This window comes from Hylobates moloch, unplaced genomic scaffold, assembly GCF_009828535.3.
Source record: "Hylobates moloch isolate HMO894 unplaced genomic scaffold, HMol_V3 SCAFFOLD_20, whole genome shotgun sequence".
Lineage (NCBI taxonomy): Eukaryota > Metazoa > Chordata > Mammalia > Primates > Hylobatidae > Hylobates > Hylobates moloch.
The window spans coordinates 38,662,329-38,673,811 of NW_026652295.1; the positions used below are offsets into that span (position 1 = coordinate 38,662,329).

Below are 11,483 nucleotides of genomic sequence, written 5' to 3' on the forward strand. Positions count from 1 at the left end.
TTATAGAACTCTTCCCAGCTTTTCCCTACTTTTAGAAAGAAAGAAAAAGGCTTTATAGAACTCTTCCCAGCTTTTCCCTACTTTTAGAAAGAAAGAAAAAGGCTTTATAGAACTCTTCCCAGCTTTTCCCTACTTTCTTCCCTACAACCCAGAGAAGCACCCAACACGCACAGCCGCCAACTCAGCTTTCCCCAGTCCCAGGCCCTCCCAACTGCAGACAACAGCAGCGTGTGCCGCCCTTCGCCCTTTTCTAGACGGTGAAGGCTAAGTCCCACCCCCCCTGCCTCAAAGCACTCTGGGTGAGCAGCTACTCCTCTGGTTTCTCATTGGCTCTCTCACTCTCAATCAACAGCTAGTTCCCAGCCCCACCAAACATTTCCTGGTTTACGTGACCAATAGCAGCAAGAAGTGGCGGTTTATTGCCTGGCTATAGACAGCCCGAGAAAGAAAGTTAGCTTCCCACCCCCAGCAGCTGCAATGATTGGAAAACGAGCCTGAGCCTCTTCACTGAAAGAATATCTCATTATCCCTTGGGTTCCCCCTACTTCCCTGTTAAGAATCACCTGAAGTGCCTAAAAATCCTCGAGTTTCAGGGCTTTTCCCTTGAAATGATGATTTAGAAGTTCCTGGGGGAGAGCCTAGGAGTCTGCGGGTTTAATAAGCACCTCGAGGATTTGTGTCTTCGGGGAAGGTGGCGTAATACTAAAGAGCTGGTATTCAAAAGTTTCTTTCCAAGAAATTGCTTCTGTTACTCTGTTACGTTTATCCAAATATTCTCTGTTAGTTGCTCCTTTGGAGTTGAATTTCTCCAGCAGCTCCCACAAATAAGCAGTTTTTCCTGGAAAGGGAAATGTAACAGTTTAAGAGGGGGCTGGCTAGTCTTGATTTTCGCAGTACACCCTCCCCCCACCAACTCCTCAGCCAGTGAGCCACAGATGTGTGTGGGGTGTCCATTATCAGCCTGTTCAGCTGGATCGGTTTGTGACCCTAAAGTGAATCTCCAGACTGAGTAGGATGATAGTGTAGGCAGAAGCCTTTTAAAGGAGGGAACTGGGGTGTGGAATGAGAAAGTTTCAGAGCCTCACTGGGCAGGCCTGGCCAGCCAGAAGACTGTGGGAATACACAGAAGGTGGCTTTTTGTGCACCATGGGCTGTGGCAAGAGAACTTGATTTATTCCCACCCTAGTATCAGAAATGCTCCAAGAGAGAGCAAAGGTTAAATACTGTGGTGTGTTCCTCCAGGTTCACCGTGGGAAAAACCTTTTGCTCAGCGGCTGTCTGGCAGAAGGTGCTGGCATCCACACCCTTGTCAGAACCCTCCATAGACTGAGCAGCTAGATCACCCACGCTGATGGAGCTTTCCTGCAATACCAGACCCTGGCATCCATGAAGGGAAGTCTTAGGGTAGGCATTTTGTGGAAAAGAGAGAGGAAAGAAGGATTTCTTGGGGTTAACAGAAAGTGGATGTAGATAAAGGGTGACCCTCAGCCCATGATGACAGTCCTTATAAGTGGTGCTGGCACTGAGGGGAGAGCTAAACCAGCTTCAACCAATTTCAATCAGCTACGGCAGGATTTTAAAATTTAGATTTGGTGGCATTACTTCCACAGACTGGTTTTCACAGGGCATGCCCTTGCTTGTATCTCCCCATAGGTATGTAAAGTTGCATCCCTTGCTGAGTTCATTCCAGGGCTGAGTTCCCATGATATACCTTGCACTATTTCAGTGCCCTAAGGATCATATAGTCCCATTGGAGAACTGTGGCAGTCTCTAATGGTGGTATGCTGCTCTTCAAGTTCTAGAACCTGCTGTGAGAGTCTGCCTTTGGGATCCATGGGAGGGCTCACACCAACGTCACAGTCTTCCCCAGGCTGCTCCCAGTCCACAGCACGTGGCAGGAGTACTGGAGCTGGGCCACTTCTGCTCAGGGTGGGACTTCCTTAATAGGGAGGCTCCAGGGCTCACCATCACCTGGGAGCTGCACTGCAGTCCGAGTCTCGTCCTGATTCTCCTTCCTTCTCCACTCTTCTTCCTCGAGGGTCAGACATCCATCACAGTCTGAACTCTCCCTGCCTGTGCCTGCTCTCTCTCTCATCTTTCCTAGGAGTTGTCCCTCAAAAAATCTTTCACTTCTATGGTGATGTCTGCTTCCCAGAGCATCTAAACTGACAAAAGAACCAACATCCATTATTTATTTTATAAATGATGATGTAAGCCAATTGATCAACAGAATTCAGACTCCTGCTAACTCCCTCTTGAGCTGTTCACTTCTCTCCAACTCCACAGTCACCACCGTAGTTCAATCCCCCATCACTATCAGGATCCCGGCAGGACACTAGAAGGCACACTCAAACTGGGTAATTTGTTGAGAAAGTTAACAAAGGGACAATTTACAAAGCTGTAATTCCAAGCTGCAACCTTAGCTTAAGGAAGCAAGGGACATGACCTGCCTGCATGCATTGACTTGAGGTGAGGGATAAATACCTCAACCTTACTCTACCCCCTCCTATTGCCTTTTGGTGCTCCCTCTGAACCAAACCTAGGTGGAAGCCCGAGGGGACAGGAGCCCATTGATGGAAGTCAAGGTCAGCTTCCCAAGACACAGAAGGGTCAAGAGTGAATCTGGAGAGGCAAAAAGATGATATTTGGCACAATTGTGCCTTGCCCAAAGATTTGCGAAATCTTGCTATCCTCACTGCTTTCTTTTTAATCTTTCCCCTCGTTCAAACCAGGGTGACATTTTAGATAGTGCCAACCCTCCTAGCTACCTAACTTGCTCAGTGGCTTTCCCCACACATTCAGGATTAAGGATCTGACTTCCACTCTATCCTCGCTTCTTGTAACAACTCTGACTTAGGTGGAAGTAAAAACCTGACCTTGCCCTCCTTCCTAGAATACCCTCCTCTCCCCTCAGCTCTTTACCTGGCATCTCCAACTCTTTCTTCATGTCACCTCCTCTGAGTATCCACTGTCCCCTGCCCCTTTTACACTAAACAGTTTCCTCTAAGTCTCCTCCCATGACTCTTGAATTTTGCCTTCATAACACATTAGTTTTCAATTATTCATTTACATACAGGGCTGTTTAATTAATGACACCTCCCATAAAGACTAATTTCTGTGACATCTGGGACTTTGCCTGGCTCAATGTTGCCTTCCCTGAAGCTAGCACAGTGTGGCACCCTGTAGATATTTGTTTGATAAATACATAAAATGCTATGGGCAAGCTAAGCTATATATTTTGGAGTTGAGGATGGTTCTGATTTTAAATATTTCTTCCTCTTACTTTCAGTTAAGCATTGAAAAATCCTGGAACTTTCAATATTTATGTAGCCAAAGTGTCTCTCTTGCTCACTCGCTTGCTTGCTTGCTTGTGTACCACTAATTGAGCAACTACTATGGGCCAGATACTCTGGAAAATGTTGTTCTGAAGAGGAGTACTAAATCTGCACCAGTGGTGCACCTAGCTGTATTTTGCACATTAGGAAAGAGACCCAGAGGTAAGAAACAAGTTGCTATCTGATCACCCAATGAGGAATACAATCCACTTCTTTTTTTTGAGACGGGGTCTCGCACTGTCGCCTGGGCTGGAGTGCAGTGGTGCCATCTCGGCTCACTGCAAGCTCCGCCTCCTGGGTTCACGCAATTGTCCTGCCTCAGCCTCCCGAGTAGCTGGGACTACAGGCACCCGCCACCACACCCAGCTAATTTTTTGTATTTTTAGTAGAGACAGGGTTTCACCGTGTTAGCCAGGATGGTCTCGATCTCTTCACCTTGTGATCCGCCTGCCTTGGCCTCCCAAAGTGCTGGGATTACAGGCATGAGCCACAGCGCCCAGCCCAATCCAACTCTTTTATTCTTCTATGCTTCCCTCCCTCCAGGCACACCTCCCAGATGCATCTTCCTCATGGGGTTGTCGCAGGGTTTAAGAAAATGAACTCATATAAAGGGCTCAGAATAGTGTCTGGATCATAGTAAGTGCAATCACTATGAGTTTTTATTAATGCGCCATCCTCTTCCTCCTTAAATTTCCAAACTTTTGCATGAAATATTATTCCTGCCAAGTGAACCCCCTCCTACCATCTTGCAAATCATTTCAACGTAATTTTCTATAAAGATCAGTTCAAGACACATGGCCCTGGACACTATTCAAAGCTTACATCTCCTGATTGTATTGGCTCCAAGAACTCTGAAGAATTTATGTCAGTGATTCTGAAGTGAGAATGGAACATAGATCCAACCCCTCTAAGGTGAGGAAGCTGAGCCCCAGAAAGGGAACCCAACCTGTTCTCATGTCAGAAAATGCTACATGTTCACCCACTGTTCAGAATTTTTTCTGGCTCTTAATGCCAGCCTTGCCTTCTCTGCCCCTTAGGGCTTCCCTGATCTCTGGGCATGTGCCTAGGAGGGGTACAGCACCCCCTTCCTTGCCACCATTTTTCCTTCCCATCCCTGTAGTCACTCACTTTAGCCCTCTCATTGGAGGTGGTCTACTGTAAATCATGGAGGGGTGATGGCACATCACATGTATTAACCCCTCTTCCATTTCTTCTCCCCAGTCTGTCCCCTATTTCTTGCTCCCATTGTCTGTACAAGCTGAATTACTGTCCCCAATCTATAGACACTTGAGATGCTCTCATTTCAGAGGAATTTCTCCAGCTTCTGGAACTGAACACCTCTTGGGCACCGCTTCTTATCCCTTTGGCCACCCCCACCCCAGCCCCAGCCATGGTGACCTGTTCCATGCAGGCCTAGAACACCTTCGTGTCTGTGCACCCTGACACTGTCTCACATTTGCCTCCATTGCACACCCTGGATTCCTACCCTCCAGCTTTTCTGGTGCTGAGGTATGGGATGCCTGTGGGGAACCACTGGGCACCCTGATGGGCACAACTTTACAGCTCCTAGGGAATTAACACCCTTGGCCAGGCTTGAGGTGCACTGCATAAGGGCCTGGTGACAAGGGACTTGCAGCAGGGCCCACTGAGCAGCACATCATTAATGCATTTCCCTCCTTCCCTGATTTACTTCCCCTGTCCTTTGCTCCTGCTCTCTGGGATCACTTTCTATGTAAACTCCCTGCACACAAGTCTTTTCTCAGTCTCTGCTTTTGGAGAATCCAAACTAAGACACCCGTGACTCCTAGGGCTACAACAGCCATTCCCGCTGAGCATTGTTTGCCTCAGAGTTCCTCATGGACTCGTTTTCACTTTTCAAAATCCTCATCCTTCAAGGATCATCTGAGATTCTATCACCCTGGATCACATCAACCCACAAGAATCATTTCTCTTCCAGGGTAGCTATACCCTTTTTTAAGCACTTAACAAGAGTTCTCTCCTCTTTTCTTCTCCTTAATGATAATAACGAGTAAGAACAGCTAACACTTATCCAGCTGCCACTGTAAACCCTAAGATTATAAACACCTTGATGCCAGGGCCTATGCCTAGGTCCCCAGAGAGCCTAGCATAGGGTTTAGCCCAAATTCTGTGATCTTCCTTGAACTCCTTCAGTAACAGATGGCTTTGTTGCAGGCACCAGAGCCTATTGGGGTGGACATCTTTCTCCCTGCTGTGCCTGGTTTCTCAACTGCAGGGAAGACACATGTTCCTTGCATCCTTGCTAAAAGCTCTATCAAGAAAAGTGAAGTGTTGCCCAACCCAATGCATGAGCCTGCAAATCATACTTGACCTCTAATATCCAACTCAACCACCACCTCCTCCATGAAGGTCCCTGATACTTCCAGAAAGAACTCTCCATTCTCTGAATTCCTGCAGCCTTTCATCTGTACCCTTTTTATGAAGTGGGATCTCATTTTTAGACAACTTTTCCAATTATATCCATAACTTGTCTGATCTTGCAACAATGGGTAATTTCAGGGAAATGACCAAACCCCAGGGCCTAGCACTTTCTATTAATAGTTGCGGATATATTTTGAATGAATGAACAACTGAAGGTGAGAAGAGAGACTGAGAGGCTGGAGGCAAAAGGTTATCGGGCCTCCTGGATCCTGATCCATCCTGGGAGGCCCAGAGTTGCAGATTTATAGAGATGATGGCAGAGTCTATCACTTGTCCACACAAACTCGTTTTTCTCTTTTTACATAAAATGTATAATTGGGCACACTCGGCCACCGGAATATATTTCCCAGCCTCCATGCACCTTATGACTCAGTGCTGATGTTTGGTGTGCAGGCAGAAGAGATGTGAGCAGATTACCTACTCTGTCCTTTAAGAAGTGGCCCTGCATTCCCTGAGAGGGCATAGCTGGGGCAGTCATCTGGAGCCACCAGACAGGAGCTTCAACTTGATAAAAGGTGCCTGGTTCCAGTGACTATGGAGCTGCCTGCTAGCACTAGAGGAGTCACAAAGATGTCTAGATGAGTCACAGAGACATCTACGTGACAGAAAAATAAACAACTATGTTAAGCCATTATTAGTCAGTCTTTCAGTTCAAGCAGCTAAACGTGTATTTTAATTAATACCAAGACAGCTCTGTAAGTCTGATCCGTCCTGAAGAATTGAAAGGAGGGCATATGCCAGAGATATGTCAGGCCAAGGAGTTACAATAGGTATAGGGTGGGGGTGAGGGGCAGCTGGGTGGCTAGTTGGACTCTGGGCACAATGTATATGTGGGTTGACATACTGTGGTGTGGTTCTATCTCTTCAAATTGGAGGGAGCTGGTTGGGCTAACTGGTGAGCCCAAGCCAGAGATGGAGCTCAAGGGAGCAGGAACTAGAGAAGGTGAACCATGCAAGGAAGCAGGGCAGACCAAGCTGGTGGGGAGAACCCTGATGGGAGTCACCGATGGTAACCACAGGTTCCTGACCAAAGAACCCTGATACAGGCACAGAGGCCACAGGGGCCAGAGTGAGATGTTGAATCCAAGCCAGATCCAAGAGTCAGGAACTGGGTTGGGGTGGAGAGTGGCAAGCAAGCAGACTCTGCGGTGATCTCCATGTGTACAGGAGAGCCTATGGTGAATGGCAATGTATAGGGCACTACACTGGATTAATGACACAGAGGAGCATTGAGGGGCAGTTTCACTTCTCACGGTGTATCCTATGCTTGGAATACCTGCCCCTGCCCATTTCTTCAGGTGTTCACTTAACCTAAAAGACTCAGCTTGGGTGTCACCTTCTCCAGGAAGCCCTCCATGAAACTGCCCACCAGGCTGAGGCAGCTGCTTCTCTTCTCAGCTTCTTCTAGACCCATTTTTCTCTATGTTATAGTGATTGTCAGTCCGTTATTGCATCACAGTTTATGGGTGAATTTGACAGTGTTCTCTGAAGACAATGATACTTGCCTTCATTGCCTCAGTGCTTCTCATCGTTCCAGACACAGATGGGACCCCAGTAAACCTAGATCAAACCATAGGGAAGAGCAGATGGATGACCATGTGGAAGCACAGTGTGTCAGCCTCAGACATCACAGCGTATGAGGGTGAATGCAGCCTCCGAAAGCCCATTGAGATTCTGGGAGGGCATTGGGAGGTGGGAGCAGGCAATGAGTAGAAGGGATGGTCAGGACTGAGCTGCTTCCAGTAAGGCCCCAGTGCTGCTCAGAACTGCATAACTCATATCACCCTGCATCCCCAAATACTAGTCCCCAGAAGAGAAAATTATCAATAACCAAAGGAGCAAATAAACATCCCAGGATTGAACGCTGCATATACCAGATTACACAATACTCATTCTATCCATTTCTCTGCCTGTGCCCCTGGGAGAGGGGAGGCTGGAGAAAATTCTGCATTTCCCCCTCACCACCATCCCCCCACCCCACACCCGCACCCCGAGACGTGTTTCCTTTAGAGAGGAAGGTCAAAAGGCCACATTGAAACCTAGGGAGACGACTAAGTAAAAGGAAGCATCAGCTGGTGCCTTCTATTCCTATTGAATCATTTCATTACTAATTAATCGGGTCATTACTGAATTTTGAAGGGGAAGAACTATGATTAAAGGTTAATGCCGTTACTCCACGCATCACACCTCAAATTATGTTATAAAAATGTCCAGAGTATTTAATTGAACCTATAAGTAACAATGTAATTACACTTAATAATGTATGTGCCTCTGTATTTATTTGTTCCTCTCTGAGGTACAGAGAGCCCCACGTGGGCAGGTTAGGGAAGATCACAGTGATTCGATGAAACTCCTTGTTCTTTACCTCCCTAGCCCTATCTGTTCTCTCCCTAGCCCTCCAGGACATGAATAATAGGTGACGGGGTGGGGGGAGGGGGGAGGGACAGCATTAGGAGATATACCTAATGCTAAATGATGAGTTAATGGGTGCAGCAAACCAATATGGCACATGGATACATATGTAACAAACCTGCACATTGTGCACATGTACCCTAAAACCTAAAGTATAATAAAAAAATAAAAGAAAAAGAAAAAAAATAATAGATGACAAGAAATCCACCCTCCATCTCCCCTGCTTCTCAATGGAACAAATCTTAATATCAACATGTGGTGGTGAGGAGAAGGCAGAGAAAGCAGCAATTGCCCAACTTTTGGCACTTTACAGCCATCCAGGGGAATCTGATTCTTCAAACCTACGATACTCTTTTGTAACTCCATCCTTTCAGAAACTGTTCCTGCCCCTTGTAATGTCCCTTCCTTCTTTACAAAGTGTGGTGCATTCAGCTAAGTGGCTCTTAGCATTCATTCTCAACTTCTAGTATTTTCCTTTACGGCAAATCCTAGAAAGCTTTAAACTACGTCTCCCAGACTCCTTTGCAACCAAGATTCTGGATGTGTGTTCTCTGCACCTCCTACCAGAAGCACTTATGTGAGATTTGGAAGGTAGCAATAGATGCATTTTTTTTTTTTGCTACTTTGGCTATTTAAAATGGCAAGCAAGTTTGTGGAGATATGGGTATTTTTGTATGAGCGTTCCACATCCTGGGGATGGTGGGGCAGAGAGCTAAAGGAACCTAAAAGCTTCATGAAGGAAAGCTCCCATACCAGCTTAGGATACTCACCTCCATACTTACATGAGAGAACTAAAATTCCATCTTGTTTAAGCCACTTATTTAGGTGGCTTACTTTCAGCTGAACCTAATCTTAATCTACTCACACTAAAGTTTTTGTTCCTTTTCTCCCTATCCAGAAGGTACACACATCCTGCTGAATATAGTTTTCTGCTTAGCACTTAACTCTCACTGATAGCTTAGAGTCATTTACAGACTCAGAGATGATGCTGCACTTGCCCTCTATGACTGCTTGTAGTAATGGCCCCAAGTCTTTATTCTTTGCCATGTAACATTGCAGTGGCTTCCCTCATTGGGTAGAATAAACGGTCCCACCCCCTTGACCCTGGGATTGACCTGGTGGCATGCCTTACCCAAGAGAATAAGGCAGAAATGATGGTGTGCCAGCTCCAAGTCTGGATCTTAAGAAGTTTTGTGTATTCTCACATATATTCTTGTGCCTTTGCAATCACCTTGAGAATGTGTCCAGGCTAGCCCACTGGCTGCAGAAGGTGAATGAGAGATGCATGGAATAATAGTGCTGAATCAGATGAGCCTGGCCTAGATGAGTTGCCTCTCAGCTGCAAAAAACATGTAAACGAAGCAGCCCACCCACAACTGACCCCATTTATCACATAAGCAATATATGCTTATTGTTGTATGCCACTAAGTTTTTCCGGTTGTTTGTTACATAGCACTGTTGTGGCAGATGACTGATACGTCCACTTTCTCATTAACAAAAACATTTAATAAAATGATCTGTGGGTATCAAGCTCTTAAATGTCTCATTTAAAAGATAACACATAATTGGGAGTTAGGAAACCAGTATTCTAGTTTTAAGACTTTCTACCTGTTGGTTGTGTGACTTGGGTGTCATTTATTTTCTCTGTATCAATTTTCAAATTACAATTAATATTTTTTCTGCCAATTTCACAATATTTTTTAAAATTATCAGCTTTTCAAGAGTGTCTTTGAGAAGTTGAAGCAAGCTTTATGATTATAAATAATTATTAGTGGCTGAGTGCAGTGGCTCATACTTGGAATCCTAATGCTTTGGGAGGCTGAGGTGGGAAGATCGTGTGAGGCCAAGACCTGGAGACCAGCCTGGGTGACATAATAAGACTGTTTCCTACAAATATATATTTTTTAATTACCTCAGTGTGGTTGTTGCATACCTGTAATCCTAGCTACTTGGGAGGCTCTGAGGCAGGAGGATTGCTTGAACCTGAGAATTTGAGGTTAGTGAGCTATGATCATGCCACTGTATTCCAGCCTGGGTGATGGAGAAAGACCCTGTCTCAAAAAAAAAAAAAAGAAATTTTTTAAAAAATTAATCGCATGTAGTTCCCCATCTTAAATCAGAATTTCTTCTAAGATATCATTTTAATCCTGGATGATTTGGTTTGTTTTGCATTTTAAAATGATTTTAGCACATTAATTCTGAGAACCTAAATATATTTCCTCCACTGGCTTCCTTTTGCCTTGCAGGGGAGCCAGGGATCACCTCTAACACCTCTTTAGCTCTTATGTGAACTCTTTGGCTAGATCTAGAAACCAGATTGACACCAGGCAGATTGAAGAGAGAAAAGCAAGCACATTTCATCAGTTTTACATGTACATGAGGACCTTCACAAGACAGAAAAGTTCAAGAAGTTACCAAAGGAAGATGCTTTTATACTTTTTAGACAAAGAACAATAAATTTGAGGAAAAAATAACAGGACAAAGGGGATCTGGCTAATAGTAATACATTTCTAGAGGACTCACTGGGAGAAGTATGGGGGGAGGTGGAAAAATGTGGGATGATAAGGGTTACGTCATTAAGTGTCTCTATTCAGGTCTGTTACAGCCCCCAATTCTCAGTCTCTGGTCATAAGGGCCATTTTCTCACCCTGGCATGGGGAGGGTACCCCTCCCAGAGAAATCTTTACGGCTTGCTAAATGCAGGAAGAGACAAGTTAGCTTGCCCTTTCTGAAACTACAATTTCTCCAATGTTTTCAACTTGAAATAATCAATATGCCCATCCAGCATATTTCAAAATGGCATGTCCTTCTCTCCTTCAGCCACTAACCATATGTGTCTCTACATAAAATTCTAGATTTAGCCCGGAATGGTTTCCTCTTATAGAACCAAGTAGCCTTCCTCCCTGGCATGCTGGTTTTGCTGGTGATGCTACTCTTTATTCTAAATTTGGCTAACTTGCTGGGTTTCACAGCCAGTCTCACTGTTCAACACTTTCCAGCGTCCTTTGTGGAGGCACAGCCGCTCTCTCTAGCTCTCTGGCACCACGTCCCTTTATAATGAGCACTTTACACGTTTGGCCAACAATTCCCCAATTTCACCCTTGAGTTCCTTCACTACTCTCCAGCGAGCGCCATCTGGTCCCAGTGATTTATCTACATTTAGTTTGTCAATTAGGTATAAAATCACTTGCACATTTACTGCTATTTGAGTCAGTATCTCTGTCCTGTCAGTTCCAAAAGACAGTCTGGAAGTGGAAATTTTATAGAATCATGAAA

General features: G+C 45.3%; 1 long non-coding RNA gene across 2 annotated transcripts; it reads left to right on the forward strand.

The window, feature by feature from the left end:
- The first annotated feature begins 576 nt into the window (after window positions 1-576).
- On the forward strand, window positions 577-10,741 carry LOC131382163 (uncharacterized). 2 transcript variants are annotated; one of them, XR_009211409.1, is made up of 5 exons: window positions 577-691; window positions 1,243-1,404; window positions 3,290-3,497; window positions 3,879-3,971; window positions 10,454-10,741. It is a non-coding gene; the product is annotated as an uncharacterized LOC131382163 (long non-coding RNA). The 2 variants fall into 2 exon arrangements; XR_009211410.1 differs by lacking the exon at window positions 3,879-3,971.
- The last annotated feature ends 742 nt before the right edge of the window (window positions 10,742-11,483 follow it).